General features: G+C 39.7%; 2 protein-coding genes across 11 annotated transcripts in view; one reads left to right on the forward strand and one right to left on the reverse strand.

Annotated features, from left to right (window-relative positions):
* Positions 1-23,709, reverse strand: part of MPLKIP (M-phase specific PLK1 interacting protein) — an 811,813-nt gene that overhangs the window by 114,250 nt on the left and 673,854 nt on the right. The window lies entirely within an intron of this gene.
* The window catches only part of SUGCT (succinyl-CoA:glutarate-CoA transferase), a 772,786-nt gene that overhangs the window by 112,237 nt on the left and 636,840 nt on the right, over positions 1-23,709 (forward strand). The gene's annotated exons all lie outside the window — the stretch shown is intronic.

Here is a 23,709-nt window from a genome sequence, read left to right on the forward strand (position 1 = left end):
AGGATTTTACTCTGCACTAACCCATAGGATTAAACGAGTCATTAGGTTGGGGAAAAGGTAGTTGCTGTTTTTGCCATTGAAAGTAATAATTTTAGAAAGAAACCAGGGAAAGCGAATGCTTATGAAAGTAAAATGGGAAGCGTTCATTGCAAATGTATTCAGGCTAAACATCAATTTGGCCACATGGAAAAGAGCAGTGTTTTTAGCAAGAAGCCATAGGTCAGATGGTGAACACACTTTCCACATTTATTATGTTATTCAAGCTTAATATAGGCACCTTTATGTGATTTAGGAATATTTCTTCTTTGAAATAAAACAGTTGACTAGACTAGACCACAGATGTCCATTTCACTAGAGTGCCTTCATCTGCCATGTATACATAGCAGAGGGTCTCTTTTTCCTTCTGGAACATTATAGGTAGTTATGTATTTGAAAATTTGTTGCTTAAAGCCTCCCTCAGGTTTAAATGTATCTGATTTGTCATGTGCATGAGATTCTGACAGTGAAATAATTATTTATAATAATTCTTCTCCATTGATATTTGGTTGGGAAGTTCCTAACAAGTATTTAGATGGCCAAAATGTGGTTGGTTAGATTAAAAAAAGACTCTTGGGGAAAACAATATGAATGACGTTAAACAAAGTGAAAAAAAAGTGCTAAAACACACCCCATTTCAAAACAAATTAGATTGATGGCCTTAAAAAACTTGTTTCAGTGGGTGTTCATTCCCCAAATCACTTCTTCTAGTTAATTCTTCAGGAAATTTTGCTTGCTGTAGTGTTGGAATTAACTGAGGCAGAGTGACCTCAAGTTTTTTGCAGTCTTCTTTTTATTTAGTTTTACTTATTAATTAATCATTTCTCTTTGCCTCTATTTCCTCATGATGAGATTTACTTTTTATTAATTTCAAAGCAACTGTTGGGGTTTTAATTTCTTGAAATATAAAGTTATTGTCACAACTTTCATTTTAGTTTCATTTTCACAAGTCTTAGGAAAAAAATGTGTGGCCTTTGCTTTTTTTTTTTTTCTCTCTTTAAAGACAGTCTTGCTCTGTCGCCCAGGCTAGAGTGTGCAATGGCACGATCTCAGCTCACTGCAGCCTCCACCTCCTAAGTTCAAAGGATTCTCCTGCCTCAGCCTCCCAAGTAGCTGGGATTACAGGTGCCAGCTACCGTGACCAATTAATTTTTGTATTTTTAGTAGAGACGGGGTTTCACCATCTTGACCAGGCTGGTCTCGAACTCCTTACCTTGTGATCCAGTCCCAGTGCTGGGATTATAGGCATGAACCTCCACACCCAGCCTGTTTTGTTTTCTTTGAGACAGGGTCTCACTCCAGGCTGGAGTGCAGCCTCCATGGCACACTGCAGCCTCCTGGGCTCAATAGATTCTCCAACCTCAGCCTCCCACATAGCTTGGACTACAGGTGTGTGGCACCAAACCTGACTAATTTTTAAATTTTTTGCAGAGATGGTGTCCCGTTATGTTGCCCAGGCTGGTCTTGAACTCCTGGACTCAAGCCATCTTGGCCTCCCAAAGTGATGGGATTACAGGTGTGAGCCACTGTACCCTGCTGGCCTTTCCTTAAAATATTCAAGAGCACCAGTTTTCTTTCCATCCATTGAGAGAATAGAGCATGGACATTTCTCTCATTGCTGAATTCCATAGACTCTCATATGGCCAAGACATTCTTTATTGTGAATGCCTTTATTTAAGGGTGTTGAACTCAATTAGGAATATGTGAAAAGATCTGGGATTTAAACATTTGTATATTCAAATGGTAAAATGAATTAAATGAAAAACTTGAGATGGGGTATTACTGTAGTTCCTTTAGTACATTGCACTGTAGTCTAACAGGGATAACTACACAGTATATGCTTAACCTTAATTTCTCAGTCAGTAACAGCTTTTATCTCTTGTGTTACCCTACTCAGATGATTTTTGTTCTAGGTGAGCAAATAACATTTATTAAGTGCTTGGTATGTGCCAAACATTGCTTTATATACTTTCCATGTATTACATTAAGTAAACTTAACTCTCATACTGTATTTCTTTCACATGGACACATCTTTCATTCCTTAATTAAATTACACATTAACCTAGTAAGTAGTTACTGCATTTGTTTCCTACCGTACTGTGGGAATGGTGGTAGGCGCTGGAGATTAAGCAGGCTACAGGACAATCACAGTCCTTATCTTCCTATAGCTGTTAAGTGGGGAAAACAAACAGCAGAAAATATTTATTACATGCAAATAAAAAGAACTCCGAAGAAGAGTACAGGGTACTGTGAACATATATAAATAACAGTGTGCCTTGGGCCATTATTATGCTTCTAAAGATCTCTATAAAGTGTAGTTTGACAGCTAAAGATAAAAGCTGATTGAAATCAGAATCAGGCCAGCCGGGCACAGTGGCTCATGCCTGTAATCCCAGCGCTTTGGGAGGCTGAGGCGGGCGGATCACCCCAGGTTGGTAGTTCGAGACCAGCCTGACCAACATGCAGAAACCCCTTCTGTACTAAAAATACAAAATTAGCCGGATGTGGTGTTGCATTCCTGTAATCCCAGCTACTCAGGAGACTGAGGCAGGAGAATCGCTTGAATCCGGGAGGTGGAGGTTGCAGTAAGCTGAGATCGCGCCATTGCACTCCAGCCTGGGTGACAAGAGTGAAACTCTGTCTCCACAAAAAAAAAAAAAAAAAAAAAAGAAAAGAATCAGAAGAATCAGGCCATGCTGGGAGTCCCCCTTAAGAGAGTTATTTTCTCTTATGTTATCAGCAATATATTAACAATTCCCTAAGCCTCTCAGCAGAGATTGTACAGGAAAGCACTTCTGAAAGCCTTGGCTAATATTTTTAACCAGCCGATGCACACACACTATTGGCAATTATATCCATTGTGTATGAACTTTTCTCTAACTGCATAGCCATGTATCTGTGCTGTAGCGTAACTCCATGTTGTCAGATGAGTGATTGGAACCCAGGCTTCTCTGACATCAGGAAGCTTCTCCACATCACCCTACACGGTGGAGCCCAAGTTTATCAGGGCTTTCGGTCAGGGAAGGCATCTCTGAGGGCCATATATTTAGGGTAGGATCCTGTTAAACATTAGCCGATTAGCATTAGAGAGTAGTGCATGGTATTGCATGTCTTGATGCTGGAGAGTCTGGTAGTTTTGAAGAGCCCAAAGAAGGGCAGTGTCACTGGATTATTGTGAACTAATAAAGAAGTCGGGCCAAATGTGGTTGGGGAGGTAAGGAACAGTGGCTGAACTTATTGCATGTGGATTTATTACATTACTTAATAGTTTAATGAGAAAATACACTATTATATACAAATATATTTTTAGTGATAGTCTCATATATTTCTATCTGGAAATCGAGTGATATTCCAAAGATATAGACTATAGTATTATAATGAAAAAACTCAAAATGTATGTTTTTTTCCTCTAATGTTATAATAATGTCATTTTTATCCAAAAGGGGGCATATCTAAATGTATAGTATATGGACTGGGCATGGTGGCTCATGCCTGTAATCCCGGCACTTTGGGAGGCTGAGGCGGGTGGATCACTTGAGGTCAGGAATTCAAGACCAGCTTGGCCAACATGGTGAAACCCTGTCTGTACTAAAAATACAAAAATTAGCTGGGCATCATGACACATGCATGTAATCCCAGCCACCCGGGAGGCTGAGGCAAGAGAATTGGTTGAACCCGGGAGGCGGAGGTTACAGTGGCCCAAGATTGCACCACTGCACTCCAGCCTGGGTGTCAAAGAGAGACTCTGTCTCAAAAAAAAAAAGTATACTGTAGGGAAAATTTTATGAAAGAAGTCTTTATGGCTGGGCGCAGTGGCTTACGCCTGTAATCCCAGCACTTTGGGAGGCCGAGGCAGGCAGATCACGAGGTCAAGAGATTGAGACCATCCTGGCCAACATGCTGAAACCCCGTCTCTACTAAAAATACAAAAATTAGCTGGGCGTGGTGGCATGCATCATCTGCAGTCCCAGCTACTCGGGAGGCTGAGGCAGGAAAATCACTTGAACCTAGGATGTGGAGGTTGCGGTGAGCTGAGATCACGCCACTGCACTCCAGCCTGGTGACAGAGTAAGACTCTGTATCAAAAAAAAAAAAAAAAGCAGTCTTTATCATGTGATTTTGGGTAAACTAGTTACTGTTGACCTTTACTAAATCTAAAATCCAGCCTTCTACATATGCTGTGGTGTTGTCAGATTAGATTATATTTGATTATGGACAAAGAGAGAATCTATTTTGAATTCTTACACTATGCCAGACAGATGATAGACGTTTTACATATGTCTTTTGATTCTCACATTGATACTTCCAGGTATGTATAGATAAACTCTTTTTTTTCTTTTCTTTTCTTTCTTTTCTTTTTTTTTTTTGAGATTGAGTCTCACTTTTGTCGCCCAGGCTGGAGTGCGGTGGCATGATCTCGGCTCACTGCAGCCTCCGCCTCCCAGGTTCAAGTTATTCTCCTGCCTTAGCCTCCCCAGTAGCTGGGATTATAGGCAGGTGCCACCACGCCTAGCTAATTCTTTTTTTGTATTTTTAGTAGAGTCGGGGTTTTGCCATGTTGAGTGGTCTCTAACTTCTGACCTCAAGCGATTCGCCACTTCGGCCTACCAAAGTGCTGGGATTACAGGCGTGAGCCACTGTGCCCGGCCTCATATTGGTAAATTTTATAACTGAAGCTTAGAGGCTTACATAACTTGATAGGTAAAGGGCTAAAGCCAAACTTTGAACCCAGGTTTGCTTTATTTCTGTAGCCTGTATTTTTTCCACTCCCCATGATACCTGCAGAATGATCCTGATGTCTGTTGTATTTGCATCTTGCTTCTGCATGCTGCTTGATATATGTTACGATGTGGTAAATAGACCATTTGAAAGAGTGGGAAAGCACTCAAATAAAGAGTTTGGGGTTCTGGCTCTAATTCACTGCTGTCTGTTCACTAACTGCCTAAAATGGGCCTCAGTAAGATGTAAGCCTCATAGGAAAGACCGTGGTCCTTGATTTGGTCACTACTTTATGCATAGAACAGACCCTTAGTAAACAATTATGTTGAGTAAACAAGTAAATGAATATCTGGTACTGTGCTATGTGATTATCTATCTATCTATCTATCTATCTATCTATCTATCTATCTATCTTCCTACCTACGTATCTATCTATATTTTTTTTAGACAAGATCTCACTCTGTTGCCCAGGCTGGAGTGCAGTAGTGTAATCATGGCTTACAGCAGCCTCAACATCCCTGGACTCAGGTGATCCTCCCCACTCAGCCTCCTGAGTAGCTGGGACCAAAGGCACATGCAACCATGCATATCTCTATCTATCTATCTATCTGTCTATCTATCTATCTATCTATCTATCTATCTATCTATCTATCTATCTATCTATCTATCATCTATTTATCTCTCTGTCATCTTTTTTAAATGCATAAAGAATTGAGAGATTGGGAATGAAATCAATAAGTGTGAGAGATTCTGGAAAGTAAATGACTCAGACATATGCGATATGTGTTCTGACTAATAATTCATCCATAAATCTTGGCACACTTAAACATCAAGAAGAATTATACTGAGCACTCAAATGAACAAAGACATATTGACCATACGTGTAGTGTTGTATTAGGTACCATAATAGGTTACTCTATAAGGAATGATTTCCTTCCCTAGATTAGATGTATATGTATGGAAAAATTAGAAAATAAAAATAACAGAAAACTGAATAAAATTAAGTGGTATGTTTTGTTGCAGATAATACATCAGATTGGAAGATAAAGTATCCTTAATTTTTTCTTGAGGATTAACAACATTGGAACACTCATGATTTGGATGATCCTAGAGGCTTGGGACTTGGGAATGTGTGTTTGTCTGTGTGTGTTTGTGTGTGTATATGTCTATATATGTGATGCTGACAATGAAGGCAGTTCTTTGCAAGCAGCTGAGAGTGGCAGATATATGAGGGCAAGGTGATATGATGGCAGTTATTAGATGTTTCTTTGAGAACTTCCATGGTAGGGATAGCCTCTTATTCAACTCTGTGTCCTAGTTTCCAGTACAATAAATGCTCTTCACAATTTTAAAAAACTTAATTAATAACATCTTCAGAATCTATTTATGGCTTACACTGAATCTGTTGGAGAGAAATTTTTATTGCAACTTGATGATGTAATGTATAGGCCGAGTGCAGTGGCTCATGCCTGTAATTCCAGTAGAATCTTTGGGAGGCTGAGGCAGGTGGATCGCTTTAGGTTAGGATTTCGAGACCATCCTAGCCAACATGGTGAAGCCCTGTCTCTACCAAAAATACAAAAATTAGCCAGGTGCGGTGGCAGGTTCCTGTAATCCCAGCTATTTGGGAGGCTGAGGCAAGAGAATCACTTGAACCTGGGAGGCGGAGGTTGCTGTGAGCCCAGATCGCGCCACTACACTCCAGCCTGGGCGACTGAGTGAGACTCTGTCTCAAAACAAAACAAAACAAAACAAAATTAAAATATGTAAAGTATAAATGTGGTTCAGGGTAGGACTTCAAGGAAGCAGTAGGACTTGAGTGGCATGGTGTCTGGAAAGGTAGATAGAATGTGGATGGATTAAGACATTACTAGACATTCCCAGGGGAGATCACACAGTGGGAAACAAATACAAAGAAGCAGGAAGGAATCAGGCAGACTTAGGGAAAACAATCAGCCAGTCACAGAGGTGCTGAGAGTTAAGGTTTCAGAACATAAGGGGAAGGTTGTTTTAGGCCTTACTTTGGCAAGTCTTCAAGGTCAAGTAAAGAAGTTGGGAGGTTGTTTGCTCAAAGTGAAGTTCAGAAAATGTTTCAGAAGGGGAGTGATATGATGAAAGCTGTGCTTCGTAAGATTAGTTTGGCCCAAGTGTGCAGGATGGATTAAATCAAGTTTACAAGCATTGCTCCTTAGATATTTATCTCCTCCTTTAAAAACTAAGAAAAAACAAAATTACACAAAGAGAAATTGCTCTTACATTGCTGTCAAAAGGCATCGTATTATGCTTACTTTATATTTTATTTATTTTTTGAAGAGGTAATACATTCACATAATACTAAATCCACAAGATATATAAGTAGGTGGGCCGTATAATTCATCATATAAACCAGGACACTTTTGAGAGAGAGAGAGCAGGAACGTCCTCTGTATGATTACATTGGGACATAAACTGGGTCTTTTTCCTTGAGTGTCTAACAGTCCACAATACAAATCTCCTTTCCTCTATGCCCATCCCACCTTATTCTCTTCCTCCGAAGAAATCCACATTACCAGTTCTTTTTTGTACCTTTCCAGAGATACTCTATTCAAAACCAAGCAAAATAGTCTTCCTCTTTAAACTTTTTTGTTGTTGTTATTGAGACAGAGTCTCACTCTTGTTGCCTAGGCTGGAGTGCAATCGTATGATCTTGTCTCACTACAACCTTCACCTCCCAGATTCAAGCAATTCTCCTGCCTCAGCCTCCCAAGTAGCTGGCATTACAGGCACCTGCCACCACGCCCGGCTAATTTTTTTTTGGTATTTTTAGTAGAGATGGGGTTTCACCATGTTGGCCAGGCTGGTTTCAAACTCCTGACCTCAAGTGATCTGCCTGCCTTGGCCTCCCAAAGTGCTAGGATTATAGGTGTGAGCCACCGTGCCTGGCCATGAACTTTTTTTTTTAATTTTAAATTTTTGTAGGTACATAGTAACACACACACACACACACACACACACACACATATATATACATATTTTTTTTTCGAAACGGAGTCTCGCTCTGTCGCCTAGGCTGAAGTGCAGTGGCGCGATCTCGGCTCACTGCAAGCCCCGCCTCTCGGGTTCACACCATTCTCCTGTCTCAGTCTCCCGCATAGCTGGAACTACAGGCGTCCGCCCTCAGGCCCGGCTAATTTTTTGTATTTTTGGTAGAGATGGGGTTTCATTGTATTAGCCAGGATGGTCTCGATCTCCTGACCTCATGATCCGCCCGCCTGGGCCTCCCAGCGTCTGGCATAGTAGATATATATTTATGGGGTATGTAAGATCTTTTGATAGAGGCATACAGTATATAATATTCATATCAGGATAAATGGGGTATCCATCACCTTAAGCATTTATCATTTCTTTGCATTACAAACATTACAAGTCTTGCTCTGTCGCCCAGGCTGAAGTGCAGTGGTGCGATCACGGCTCACTGCAGTCAGGGCTCAATCGATCCTCCCATGTCAGCCTCCTGAATAGCTGGAACTACAAGCACATGCCATCATGCTCAACTAATTTTTGTAGTTTTTGTAGAGGTGGGGTCTCTCCATGATGCCCAGACTTGGTTCGATGATTTTTTTTTTAAAAAAGATATACACCTGGATAGATGCTACTCAGTTTAAGATATAGTATATTTCCATCACTCCGGAAAGTTTCTTTTTTTATTCCCAAACAATACTACCTCCTCCAGAGATAACCACTATTTTTGACTGCTAATACTCTATGCTAGCTTAACTTCTCTAAGTAGGTTCTTTTTTTTTCTCTTTGAGATGGAGTCTTGCTTTGTCATCCAGGCTGGAGTGTAGTAGCGCAACCTTGGCTCACTGCAACCTCCAGCTCCAGGGTTCAAGTGATTCTTGTGCCTCAACCTCCTGAGTAGCTGGGATTACAGGTGCTTGCCATGACACCTGGCTGATTTTTGTATTTTTGGTAGAGACCAGGTTTCACCATGTTGACTGGGGTGATCTTGAACTCCTGGGCTCAAGTGATCTGCCTGCCTTGGCCTCCCAAAGTGCTGGGATTACAGAAGTGAGCCACCTCACCTGGCCTAGTATGTTCTGATTTATGCCTGATTTCTTTTGCTTAATTGAAGACTTTTTTTTTTTTTTTTTTTTTTTTTTTTTTGAGATGGAGTCTTGCTCTGTTGCCCAGACTGGAGTGCAGTGGTGCGATCTCAGCTCACTGCAACCTCTGCCTCCAATGTTCAAGTGATTCTCATGCCTGAGCTTCCCGAGTAGCGGGGATGATTACAGGCACTCATCACCATGCCTGTCTATTTTTTTTGTATTTTTGGTAGAGACGGGGTTTTGCCATGTTGGCCAGGCTTGTCTTGAACTCCTGGTCTCTAGCAATCCGTCCACCTCAGCCTCCCAAATTGCTGGGATTACAGGTGTGAGCCACCGTGCTTGTACTAATTGAAGGCTTGTAATGTTCATTCAATTTTGTGTGTATCAGTGGTGTGTTTTTACTGTGTGTATTGTATTACATTTTATGAATATACCACAGAGTATTCACATTGCTATAGATCAACACTTGAGTTGTTTTTAGTTTTTGCCTTTTGTGAATAAAACTGAACTTTCTTTTGAATGCCTTTTGTTTGACATGCATATTGATTTCTTTTGGTATATACCTACAAGTGAAAAACTAATGGGTCACAGGGTAGATGTATATTTAGCTTTAGTAAGCTGCTGGTTTTTTAGAATGGTACCAGTTTATACTCTAGTAGCAATGTTTGAGAGTTTTAATTATCTGCACCAACTCTTGATAATGCAAACTTTTTTTTTTTTTTGAGAGAGTCTTGCTCTGTTGCCCAGGCTGGAGTGCAGTGGCATGATCTGAGCTCACTGCAACCTCTGCCTCTTGGGTTCAAGCAATTCTCCTGCCTTAGCTTCCTGAGTAGCTGGGATCACAGGCACCCAACCACCGTGATGACCAGCTAATTTTTTTGTATTTTATTAGGAATCATGTTTCACCATGTTGGCCAGGCTGGTCTTGAACTCCGAACCTCAAGTGATCCACCTGCCTGGACCTCCCAAAGTCCTGGGGTTACAGGTAGGAGTCACTGTGCCTGGCCAGTCTTTTAAATTTTAGCCATTTTGGTGAGTATGTAGTAGAATCTCATTGTGATTTGAATTTGCAATTCCCTGATGAGTTAAGATGTGTTTTTTTATGCTTAGTGGTCGTTTAGGTATCTATGTGAACTATAGGTTCCGGCCTTTCCATTGTTTTTATTGGAGTGTTAGTCTTCTCCTCAGTGATTTAAAGGATTTCTTTGTATATTCTAGATACAAATATTTGTGAGATGTATACATTGCTGATATTTTCTCCCAGTCCGTGACTTGCCATTTTATTATCATAATGCTATCTTTTGATAAGTGTTTTTAAGTTTTATTTAAGTCAAATTAGTCAATTTATTTTCTTTATGGTTAGTGTCTTTTATGTCCTCTTTATGAAATCTTTGCGTACCCTTAGTTTTTAAGATTTTCTTCTAGAAGATTTATAATTTTGATTCTTGTGGTTTTTTTTTTTTTACTTTTTTTTGAGACTGAGTGTCACTCTTCTTGCCCAGGCTGGAATGCAGTAGCATGATCTCGGCTCACCGTAACCTCTGCCTCCTGGGTTCAAGCGATTCTCCTGCCTCAGCCTCCCAAGTAGCTGGGATTACAGGCATGCGCCACCATGCCTGGCTAATTTTGTATTTTTAGCAGAGACAGGGTTTCTCCATGTTGGTCAGGCTGGTCTCCTGACCTCAGGTGATCTGCCCATCTAAGCCTCCCAAAGTGATGGGATTACAGGCATGAGACACCACGCCCGGCCTATAGTTTTGATTCTTACTTTTAGGGTTACCTAAACTGAATGTTCTGCATTGTATTTTATTTTAAATCATATTTCATAGAGATTATCTTATTGTCAATGCACTTGCTTTTATTGTGTCTATACCTGTGGATGTACCATAGTTTATTTAACCTCTTCTTGCTGGGCAGTTAGTTTCTTTCCATTATTTTACTAATACTGTAACACTACAGGGAACATCCTTGCACGTATAATTTTCTACATGTGCAGTTATTATTATTATATTTTTTTGACATGGAGTCTCGCTCTGTTGCCCAGGCTAGAGTGCAGTGGTGAGATCTTGGCTTCAGGCATGAGACATCGCATCTGGCCCCACATGTACAATTATATCTTTAGGAAAAATCCCTAGAAGGAGGCTGTGGTGTCAACAGTTTAGTTCATTTGTATTTTTGATAGGTATTTGTATTTTGTAAGATTGAACCAATTTATACTCCTATCAGCAAAGTTTGAGAATAAAAATGTGTTTTAAGTTAGAAATATCTATGCAAATAAACAAGTAGAGATGTGGCCCCTTCCAACACACACACACACACACACACACACACACACATACTCTCTCTCTCTCTCTCTCTCTCACTCTCTCTGTCTCTCTCTGAAAAATTCAACTGTATTTGCTATGGGTTAAAATATATGTTCCCTGGACTGGACATGGTGGCTTATGCCTGTAATCCTAGCACTTTGGGTGGCCAAGGTGGGAGGATTGCTTGAGCCTAGGAGTTTGAGACCAGTCTGGACAACATAGGAAGACCCTGTCTCTAGTAAAAATTTTAAAAATTTGCCAGGTGTTGTGGCGTGAACCTGCAGTCCCAGCTACTCAGGCAGCTGAGGTGGGAGGATTACTTGAGCCCAGGAGATAGAGGCTGCAGTGAGCCATGATCTTGCCACTGCACTCCAGCCTGGACAACTGAGTGAGACCTTGTCTAAAAAAAAAACCACCAAAAAACTATATATATACACAATATATTATATACAAATATTACATATAATATAATAAAGTATATAATATATAAAAAATTATATAATATATTCTGCAAGAAAGGTGTCATGTATTTTTACATCTTCAGTGCCTAGGAAAGAACTTCACGCTTAATAAATATTATAGGAATAATGGGTTCTTACGCATATAAAATATATTTCTTATTTTATGACTTAGGATATTTCCTTGATTTTAATCTTAACCATTATAAGTATTAGTTCACTAACAAAAGAGGTTAGTCTAGGTTAAGTAATGAAGTTTTTCTTAATTCATGCACCTTTCTAACATGGCACTTCTTAAACATATCTGACCATTGATTACAGTCAGAATTAGGGTCAGAGTTAATGGTGGAATAACTTAACTGCTCAGTTTTATTTATACTTTATTTTAATTGACTTTCTGTGTGTGTGTGACAGAATCTCACTTTGTCACCCAGTCTGGAGTGCAGTGGTACAATCTTGGCTCACAGCAACCTCTGCCTCCTGGGTTCATGAGATTCTCCTGCCTCAACCTCTTGAGTAGCTGGGACTACAGGCGTGCACTACCATGCCCAGATAATTTTTGTATTTTTAGTTGAGATGGGATTTCACTATGTTCGCTAGGTTGATCTTGAACTCCTGACCTCAGGTGATCAGCCTGCCTTGGCCTCCCGAAGTGCTGGGATTATAGGTGTGAGCCACTGCACCCGGCTTAATTGACTTTTAAAAGTAATTATTCTTGGGCCAGACACGGTGACTCATGCCTGTAATCCTGGCACTTTGGAAGGTTGATGCACGAGGATTGCTTGAGTTCAGGAGTTCAAGACCAGCCTGGGCAACGTGGCAAAACCCCATGACTACAAAAATTACAAAAGAATTAGCAGGACGTGGAGGTGCCTGCCTGTAGTCCCAACTACTCTGGAGGCTAAGGTGGGAGGATTTCTTGAGCCCAGGAGATAGAGGTTGCAGTGAACCAAGATAGTGCTACTGCCCTCCAGCCTGGGGAACAGAGCAAGATCTTGTCTTTTTTTTTTTTTTTTTAAGTAATTATTCTTATATATAATACGTATTTATTATAAAACTGAGACAATGTCAAAAATAATGGAGAAGAAAGTCACAAATTATCCTCATCAGTCAGAAGTTCCCAGTGTTAATAGTTGGTAAGCATCAATCTCGACATATGTTTATGCTTATACGTTGGCATATTCATAGCATATGATGAACATAAATTATAAGGATGAGATCATAACATTCTTGCTAATTTAAAGTAAATAAGTATACAATTTAATTGAATTTAACAGAGGAACAATTAATTGAAGTGAAATAGAGGGTATTGCTCCAATTTGGCTAAAGTTTCTTCTTTACAAAAGTAATCATTACTAAAAGATCCTGTGGAGGTTGAGAGATTATGAAAACCCTTAAGACGATGGGCTCATTTCATGTTGCTTCTTCTTTTTTTCTTTTTTTTTTTTTGAGGCGGGGTCTCACTCTGTTGCCCAGGCTGGAGTGCAGTGGTGCGATCTTGGCTCATTGCAACCTCTGTCCCCCAGGTTCAAGTGATTCTCCTGTCTCAGCCTCCCGAGGCCCCTGCCACTGTGCCTAGCTAATTTTGGTTTTAGTGGAGACGGGGGTTTCACCATCTTGACCAGGCTGGTCTCGAACTCCTGACCTTGTGATCCATCTGCCCTGGCCTCCCAAAGTGCTGGGATTACAGGTGTGAGCCACCGTGTCTGGCCTCATTTCATTCTTCTTTAACTATTGCCTGCATGTTCCATCATGTATTGATTTCATGCTCTGAGAAATGATTAGCATTCGAACATTCGTTCCTTCCATCTTCCCTCTCTTCACTTCCCAATTACTGCTGATTAACTACTTGTACTTAGTCAAAGTTTACTTCACCTTTATACTTAAATACTTTTACTTAGTAAGTGCTGTCAAGTACTTTTACTTACTTTGCATACCCTAACTCTAGTCAAGTTCCCTAACATTTAGATTCTATACTGCAACAATAAATCCACTAATTGGCAGTTGATTGAGGTAAGGCATAGAAGTGGGATGAGGTTGAAGAGAATGTACCATAGGAGGCCAAGCCTTGCGGGGCTGAGTGCTGTCCTTATAGGGTTCAGGGGTCAGCCCTCTTCCCAAGACCCCAGCCAATTCCCTATGCTAGGCATCCTCCACCCTGGCAAGGGTGTGTCCCACTCCCACATGAAGGTACGTGGCAAATCCTAGCAACACCTTTGGTCTTGGTTCTGGGCCTGAGACTTTCTCCTTTGAGGGTATTTTTGTTGACTTTTCCCAGTGTTAATTTATTATTTCATTGTATTTTCCCCCTCTTAGAGATTTTTAGTAGGATAATTTAGATTCAGTCTACTGGCCTTTCTTCCCTTCAGTATTGGCTTGGTAAGGAAGGAGCAATGAGGCGCTCTCCACACAGGCAGCACTTCAGTCTTTTGCTTGGCTTTATCCTTTCAAGTCCATAACATGAGTTTTTTCTCCTTTCTTTGATTGTTAATAGGACCAATTTGTATGACCTAGGAAACATAAAAAAAACAAAGAAAGAAATAAGTAGAGATGTTTTTGAGAAAAAATGTGTTGGTAGAATTCTGCCTTAATGTGTTTGTTCACCACCAGAAAACTGAAGAGATTTTCAGTATTACTTCTATATGAATGAAATGATGTACTTAACATATTATTTGTTAAAATTATACTTCTATAGATCATATAAAGATTTCAAGATAAAAAAATCTTAAGATAAACTATGAGTTGATAAACTATAGTTTTTTTTTTTTTTTGAGACAGGATCTCATTCTGTTGCCCAGGTTGGAGTACAGTGGCACAGTCACTGCAGCGTCGACCTCCTGGGTTGAAGTGATCCTCCCACCTCAGCCTCCCAGGTAGCTGGGGTATAGGCACGCCCCATCATGCCTGGCTAATTTTTTGTTAGCTAGGAGTTTTTTGTTACCTAGGCTGCTCTCTAACTCCTGGGCTCAAGCGATCTGCCTGCCTCAGCCTTCCAAAGTGCTGGGATTACAGGCATGAGCCACTGTGCCTGGCCCAAAAAACTCTGGTTTTTATTGTGATAAATGTTTTGGTGTACCTTTCAAACAATGTAAGATATTTTGTGAAACAGAACAAATTTTACTAAGAATTTTCACATACAACTATTTCAGAAATGATAGTCATCCTGAAAGTACTACATTTCAAGAATTAATATTAATAACTTACAATTCTTTTTATTTTCTATCAACTCTCAGGAATATGGTATATAATAGGGATTTGGTTTATAAAAACTTGTTTTATTTTTTGAAACAGGGTCTTGCTATGTCACCCAGGCTGGAGTGCAATAGTGCAGTCATGGCTCACTGTGGCCTCGAACTCCGGGGCTCAAAGGATCCTCCCACCTCAGCCTCCTAACTAGCTGGGACTATACACACTTGCCACCAGGCCTGGCTAACTTTTTTCAGTTTTTATAGAGATGGAGATCTACTATGTTGCCCAGAGTGGTCTTGAACCCCTGGGCTCAAATGTTCCTCCACCTCAGCCTCCCAAAGTGCTGGGATTACAGGTGCGAGCCACCATGAAAGGCTAAAATTTATTAAAGCTAATGAATAATATAACTGTGGAAATATAACTTTGGAAATAGTGAGGTCATTTTGATTTTTATCAGCGATTGTGTGATACAGTGCAAAGAACATGGGGTTTGGAGTTACATAGCATTTGAATGCAGGCTCTGCCATTTATTATCTGTGCAAATTTAGACAAGCTATTTAGACAAATTACTGTGAACCTCCCTTTTTTCATCTGTGAAATGGGGATAACATACCTATTTCTCATGGTTGTTGTGAAGATGATACCTATTAACATCTCTGAATAACAGTATGTGGTCAATAAATGGAATACTTGATTTAGTGTACTACTAATTGAGGTTCAGTCCTGAAAGGGTGACATCCCTTTTAGGTTGTCCGCCCATCCTCACAATGTTTCCAGTTACTCTCCAGCTCCTTATCTTCCTTTAGTTTTCTTCATAGCCGTCATCTTCATGTGTGAAATTATATTTCATTCTTATTAGTTACTTTCTTTATCTACCTTTAAGATGTAAGCTTTATGAAGGCAGGGACTGGCTGTACCGTGCCCCCCAAATCTAGAACAATGCCTGGAACATAATTGGCACTCACATATTGTTTGATCGAATGTGTAAATATATTTACTTTTTTTTTTTTTTTTTTTGAGGTGGAGTCTTGCTCCGTCACCCAGGCTGGAGTGCATTGGCTCCATCTGGGCTCACTGCAACCTCCGCGTCCTGGTGGCTGTACAGAGCCACCACACACGGCTGATTTTTCTATTTTTGGTAGAGAGGGGGTTTCGCCGTTTTGGACAGGCTGGTCTGGAACTCCTGACCTCAGGTGATCTGCCCACCTCGGCCTCCAAAAGTGCTGGGATTACAGGCATGAGCCACCACGCCCGGCCTACATGTTTTAAAATAACTAGATTCTTAGTTAGTTCAGGGAACCTGCAAATAAAGATAGAGAAAATAAACAAGCATGTTTTTCTACCTTTATGTAACTTATTTGTTGGTTGACTGAATTGACTGCTCAATTTAGTTGAGTTTAGTTCGTTCAGCTAGAATTGGATTTGTAGACTCAATCCCAGTGACTGACATTAACACTGTGGATATTTGTTATTGAAGCTCATATGATATTTCAGTTGTTATTTCATAAAAGTTATATCACTAGGTAGTTCTACTTTGTTTTTCTTATATTTGGCCCCTAAATGGAAGGAAAGCCAAGACAAGAGTTATCTGTGAAATTTACATTGGAAAGCAAAATCTTGAAATTCCTCTAAAACCTCTTTTCTAAAACAGATTGCTAGTGAAAGATTTCACACACACACACACATACACCCATACAATTAATCCTGTTTTTTCAAGAAATAATTTTTATATCTTTTGGGGAAAAGGGACTCCCTTATTTGAGATAAGTTTCTTTTTTTCATAGAAAGTATTTCATTTTAGAAGGATTATGTCTTATTCTGAAATATCTAATGCTTGTTAAAAGTTTATTTATTTATTTATTTATTTACTTATTTATTTTTTTGTGGCAGAGTCTCGTTCTGTCATCTAGGCTGGAGTTCAGTAGTGCGATCTCGGCTCACAGCAGCCTCTGCCACCTGAGTTCAAGTGATTCTTGTGCCTCATCCTCCTGAGTAGCTGGGATTACAGGTGCTCACCACCACGCCCAGCTAAGTTTTATATTTTTTAGTAGAGACGGTGTTTCACCATGTTGGCCAGGCTGGTCTCGAACTCCTGACCTCAGGTGATCCGCCTGCCTCAGCCTCCCAAAGTGCTGGAATTACAGGTATAAACCACCGCGCCTGGCCAAAAATTTATTTATTTTGTAAAAGGTCATGCAATCTTCTGTAAATGTCAGGTTTTACTTCTGTTGTATTTCTCTTTCTATAATCCAAATGCCTTTTAAATAAAATGTACTTGTTCTTTTTTTAAAGAAAAAAGTTATTTTTCAATAATTTAGCACATTTATGGTAATGATCCTTTAGTTTTTAAATGACCCAAACAAAATATTTGCTTTAAAGTTTGAAAAAGAATAGTAATGAAAGGATATGTCTTCACTTTGAACTTGTCTACAAATTGCAAGAGAAGAGAATACTGTTAGAAGGATTAGGTAAGAGATGGTTTATTTTTGCCTGGCTCAACAAAAGCTTTGAAAATAACACGCTGAGCCTGGGCACAGTGGCTCATGCGTGTCATCCTAGCACCTAGGGAGGCCGGGGCCAGCAGATCACCTGAGTTCAGGAGTTCAGGACCTGCCTGGCCAACATGGATAAACCCCGTCTCTACAAAAATACAAAAATTAGCCGGGCATGATGGCGGGTGCCTGTAATCCCAGTTATTCGGGAGGCTGAGGCGGGAGAATCACTTGAATCCGGGAGGTGGGGGTTGTAGTGAGCTGAGATCACGTCACTGTACTCCAGCCTGGGTGACAGGGCAAGACTATGTCTCAAAAAAAAAAAAAAAAAAAAAAAAAAAAAGGAAATTTAAGTATACATAAACAATATAGAAATCTATAGTATAGATTGGGATAATGGTTTTAAGTTATTCTCAATTGGAAGATGCTCGTTCCTGGCTACTCCACTTTCTGCAAACACTGAACCAGGGATGGTGTCCCAGGCTTCTTGCTGTCTACCTTGACATCTAGTCATGGTTCCACAACCTATGCCAACATCCACTCTACTTCTAAAATCTAGGCACATACTCTCTTTCCCACCGTCATAGATAACAAACATCCTGGCCTTTTCTCTCCTCTGCCATGTTATCTGAGAACCTTGACTCTTACAGTTTTCTTCTTAAGTTCATGTCCTTTCATTAACTTTGAGCAGTTTTAGCATTTTCATTGAAGACCTATTTAACATCTTTATTGAACAGTCATAGGAATCAGAAAACCTGGGTTTGAATTTTCATTCCATCATTTGGTGTAACATTAGACAAATTCTCTAACTTCAGTTTTTCCATCTGTAAAATAGGGAAAATATGTTTTTGATTTTTTTTTTTTTTTTTGAGATGGAGTCTCACTCTGTCGCCCAGGGTAGAGTGCAATGGCACGATCTTGGCTCATTGCAACCTCCACCTCCTGGGTTCAAGCAATTATCCTGCCTCAGCCTCCTGAGTAGCTGGGGTTACAGGAGCGTGCAACCACGCCCGGCTAATTTTTGTGTTTTTAGTACAGATGGAGTTTCACCTTGTTGGTCAGGCTGGTCTCGAACTCCTGACCTCATGATCCACTCACCTCTGCCTCCCAAAGTGCTGGGATTACAGGCGTTGAGCAACCACGCCTGGTCGGGAAAATATGTTTTTTAACTGGTAATTGTAAAGTTGTAAAGTGATGGCTGTTAGTGGCTGTGTAAATTAATGTGGCCATTATGGAAAGCAGTATGGAGGTTCTTCAAAAAATTAAAAGTAGAACAACTATATGATCCAGCAGCCCCACCACTGGGCATGTACACAAGCGAAATGAAATCAGTAATGTGGAAGAAATATATGCACTCCTATGTTCGTTACAACGTCAACTTAAGTGTCCACAAATGAATGAATAAATGGATAAAGAAACATGGTGTATGTACGCAATGGAATACTATTCAACCTTAGAAAAAACAAGGAATTCTTGTCACATGTTACAACATAAGTGAACCTGAAGGACATTATTCTAAGGGAAATAAGCCAGGCACAGAAGATAAACACCACATGACCTCACTTATATATGGCATCTGAAAATGTCTAACTTATAGATGTAAAGAGTAGAATGGTGGTTACCAGAGTCCTGGGGAGGAGGGCAGGTTAAGGAGATGTTGGTCAAAGGATATAAAAATTTAACTAGGAGGAATAAGTTCAAGAGATCTATTGTACAATATAGTTACTATATTTAATGTACAGTTGACCCTTGAATAACATAAATTTGAACTGTGCGGGCCCACTTGCATGTGGAGTTTTTTCAGTCAAATGCAGATTGAGGGATACATATATACTGAGGGTCAATTTTGTATTTATTTGTGTTCTGCAGGGCCAACTGTGGATATGCAGATTTCTGCATATACCACGGGATGGCTGTATTATAATCCTGAAAATCTCTAAGAGAGCAGATTTTTAAGTGTTATCATAATAAAATAAAAGTATATGAAGTAATGCATTTGTTAATTAGCTTGATGGAGCCATTTTACAATGTGCATATGTTTCAAACTATGTTGTACACAGTACATATATATAATAAAAGAACAAATACATGGTTGTAAAGTGATGGTGCAGCATCACATGAGGTATATGTGAAACCATGCTGTAATTTGTAGTCTTTTTTTTTTTTACTTTTTCACCCCAAATTTTTAAAGGATATTTATTTTTTTATTTTTTATTTATTTATTATTATTTTTTATTATACTTTAAGTTCTAGGGTACATGTGCATAACGTGCAGGTTTGTTACATATGTATACTTGTGCCATGTTGGTGTGCTGCACCCATCAACTCGTCAGCATCCATCAACTCGTCATTTACATCAGGTATAACTCCCAATGCAATCCCTCCCCCCTCCCCGCCCCCCGTGATAGGCCCCGGTGTGTGATATTCCCCTTCCCGAGTCCAAGTGATCTCATTGTTCAGTTCCCACCTATAAGTGAGAACATGCGGTGTTTGGTTTTCTGTTCTTGCGATAGTTTGCTGAGGATGATGGTTTCCAGCTGCATCCATGTCCCTACAAAGGACACAAACTCATCCTTTTTTTTATGGCTGCATAGTATTCCATGGTGTATATGTGCCACATTTTCTTAATCCAGTCTGTCACTGATGGACATTTGGGTTGATTCCAAGTCTTTGCTGTTGTGAATAGTGCCGCAATAAACATACGTGTGCATGTGTCTTTATAGCAGCATGATTTATAATCCTTTGGGTATATACCTAGTAATGGGATGGCTAGGTCATATGGTACTTCTAGTTCTAGATCCTTGAGGAATCGCCATACTGTTTTCCATAATGGTTGAACTAGTTTACAATCCCACCAACAGTGTAAAAGTGTTCCTATTTCTCCACATCCTCTCCAGCACCTGTTGTTTCCTGACTTTTTAATGATTGCCATTCTAATGGTGTGAGATAGTATCTCATTGTGGTTTTGATTTGCATTTCTCTGATGGCGAGTGATGATGAGCATTTTTTCATGTGTCTGTTGGCTGTATGAATGTCCTCTTTTGAGAAATGTCTGTTCATATCCTTTGCCCACTTTTTGATGGGGTTGTTTGTTTTCTTCTTGTAAATTTGTTTGAGTTCTTTGTAGGTTCTGGATATTAGCCCTTTGTCTGATGAGTAGGTTGCAAAAATTTTCTCCCATTCTGTGGGTTGCCTGTTCACTCTGATGGTAGTTTCTTTTGCTGTGCAGAAGTTCTTTAGTTTAATGAGATCCCATTTGTCAATTTTGGCTTTTGTTGCCGTTGCTTTTGGTGTTTTAGACATGAAGTCCTTGCCCATGCCTATGTCCTGAATGGTATTACCTAGGTTTTCTTCTAGGGTTTTTATGGTATTAGGTCTAACGTTTAAGTCTCTAATCCATCTTGAATTAATTTTCGTATAAGGAGTAAGGAAAGGATCCAGTTTCAGCTTTCTACTTGTGGCTAGCCAATTTTCCCAGCACCATGTATTAAATAGGGAATCCTTTCCCCATTTCTTGTTTTTGTCAGGTTTGTCAAAGATCAGATGGCTGTAGATGTGTGGTATTATTTCTGAGGGCTCTGTTCTGTTCCATTGGTCTACATCTCTGTTTTGGTACCAGTACCATGCTGTTGGTTACTGTAGCCCTGTAGTATAGTTTGAAGTCAGGTAGCGTGATGCCTCCAGCTTTGTTCTTTTGACTTAGGATTGTCTTGGAGATGCGGGCTCTTTTTTGGTTCCATATGAACTTTAAAGCAGTTTTTTCCAATTCTGTGAAGAAACTCATTGGTAGCTTGATAGGGATGGCATTGAATCTATAAATTACCTTGGGCAATATGGCCATTTTCACGATATTGATTCTTCCTATCCATGAGCATGGTATGTTCTTCCATTTGTTTATGTCCTCTTTTATTTTACTGAACAGTGGTTTGTAGTTCTCCTTGAAGAGGTCCTTTACATCCCTTGTAAGTTGGATTCCTAGGTATTTTATTCTCTTTGAAGCAATTGTGAATGGAAGTTCATTCATGATTTGGCTCTCTGTTTGTCTGTTACTGGTGTATAAGAATGCTTGTGATTTTTGCACATTAATTTTGTATCCTGAGATTTTGCTGAAGTTGCTTATCAGCTTAAGGAGATTTTGGGCTGAGACGATGGGGTTTTCTAAATATACAATCATGTCATCTGCAAACAGGGACAATTTGACTTCTTCTTTTCCTAACTGAATACCCTTGATTTCTTTCTCTTGCCTGATTGCCCTAGCCAGAACTTCCAACACTATGTTGAATAGAAGTGGTGAGAGAGGGCATCCCTGTCTTGTGCCAGTTTTCAAAGGGAATTTTTCCAGTTTTTGCCCATTCAGTATGATATTGGCTGTGGGTTTGTCATAAATAGCTCTTATGATTTTGAGATACGTTCCATCAATACCAAATTTATTGAGAGTTTTTAGCATGAAGGGCTGTTGAATTTTGTCAAAGGCCTTTTCTGCATCTATTGAGATAATCATGTGGTTTTTGTCTTTGGTTCTGTTTATATGCTGGATTACGTTTATTGATTTGCGTAGGTTGAACCAGCCTTGCATCCCAGGGATGAAGCCCACTTGATCATGGTGGATAAGCTTTTTGATGTGCTGCTGAATCCGGTTTGCCAGTATTTTATTGAGGATTTTTGCATTGATGTTCATCAGGGATATTGGTCTAAAATTCTCTTTTTTTGTTGTGTCTCTGCCAGGCTTTGGTATCAGGATGATGTTGGCCTCAAAAAATGAGTTAGGGAGGATTCCCTCTTTTTCTATTGATTGGAATAGTTTCAGAAGGAATGGTACCAGCTCCTCCTTGTACCTCTGGTAGAATTCAGCTGTGAATCCATCTGGTCCTGGACTTCTTTTGGTTGGTAGGCTATCAATTATTGCCTCAATTTCAGAGCCTGCTATTGGTCTATTCAGGGATTCAGCTTCTTCCTGGTTTAGTCTTGGGAGAGTGTAAGTGTCCAGGAAATTATCCATTTCTTCTAGATTTTCTAGTTTATTTGCGTAGAGGTGTTTATAGTATTCTCTGATGGTAGTTTGTATTTCTGTGGGGTCGGTGGTGATATCCCCTTTATCATTTTTTATTGCATCTATTTGATTCTTCTCTCTTTTCTTCTTTATTAGTATTGCTAGCGGTCTGTCAATTTTGTTGATCTTTTCAAAAAACCAACTCCTGGATTCATTGATTTTTTGGAGGGTTTTTTGTGTCTCTATCTCCTTCAGTTCTGCTCTGATCTTAGTTATTTCTTGCCTTCTGCTAGCTTTTGAATGTGTTTGCTCTTGCTTCTCTAGTTCTTTTAATTGTGATGTTAGAGTGTCAATTTTAGATCTTTCCTGCTTTTTCTTGTGGGCATTTAGTGCTATAAATTTCCCTCTACACACTGCTTTAAATGTGTCCCAGAGATTCTGGTATGTTGTATCTTTGTTCTCATTGGTTTCAAAGAACATCTTTATTTCTGCCTTCATTTCGTTGTGTACCCAGTAGTCATTCAGGAGCAGGTTATTCAGTTTCCATGTAGTTGAGTGGTTTTGATTGAGTTTCTTAGTACTGAGTTCTAGTTTGATTGCACTGTGGTCTGAGAGACAGTTTGTTATAATTTCTGTTCTTGTACATTTGCTGAGGAGTGCTTTACTTCCAATTATGTGGTCTATTTTGGAATAAGTGTGATGTGGTGCTGAGAAGAATGTATATTCTGTTGATTTGGGGTGGAGAGTTCTGTAGATGTCTATTAGGTCTGCTTGCTGCAGGGATGAGTTCAATTCCTGGATATCCTTGTTAACTTTCTGTCTCGTTGATCTGTCTAATGTTGACCGTGGGGTGTTGAAGTCTCCCATTATTATCGTATGGGAGTCTAAGTCTCTTTGTAAGTCTCTAAGGACTTGCTTTATGAATCTGGGTGCTCCTGTATTGGGTGCATATATATTTAGGATAGTTAGCTCTTCCTGTTGAATTGATCCCTTTACCATTATGTAATGGCCTTCTTTGTCTCTTTTGATCTTTGATGGTTTAAAGTCTGTTTTATCAGAGACTAGTCTTGCAACCCCTGCTTTTTTTTGTTCTCCATTTGCTTGATAGATCTTCCTCCATCCCTTTATTTTGAGCCTATATATGTCTCTGCATGTGAGATGGGTCTCCTGAATACAGCAGACTGATGGGTCTTGACTCTTTATCCCGTTTGCCAGTCTGTGTCTTTTAATTGGAGCATTTAGTCCATTTACATTTAAGGTTAATATTGTTATGTATGAACTTGATCCTGACATTATGATATTAACTGGTTATTTTGCTCGTTAGTTGATGCAGTTTCTTCCTTGCCTCGATGGTCTTTACATTTTGGCATGTTTTTGCAATGGCTGGTACCAGTTGTTCCTTTCCATGTTTAGTGCTTCCTTCAGGGTCTC

This window comes from Macaca thibetana, chromosome 3 (genome assembly GCF_024542745.1).
Source record: "Macaca thibetana thibetana isolate TM-01 chromosome 3, ASM2454274v1, whole genome shotgun sequence".
NCBI classification, from domain to species: domain Eukaryota; kingdom Metazoa; phylum Chordata; class Mammalia; order Primates; family Cercopithecidae; genus Macaca; species Macaca thibetana.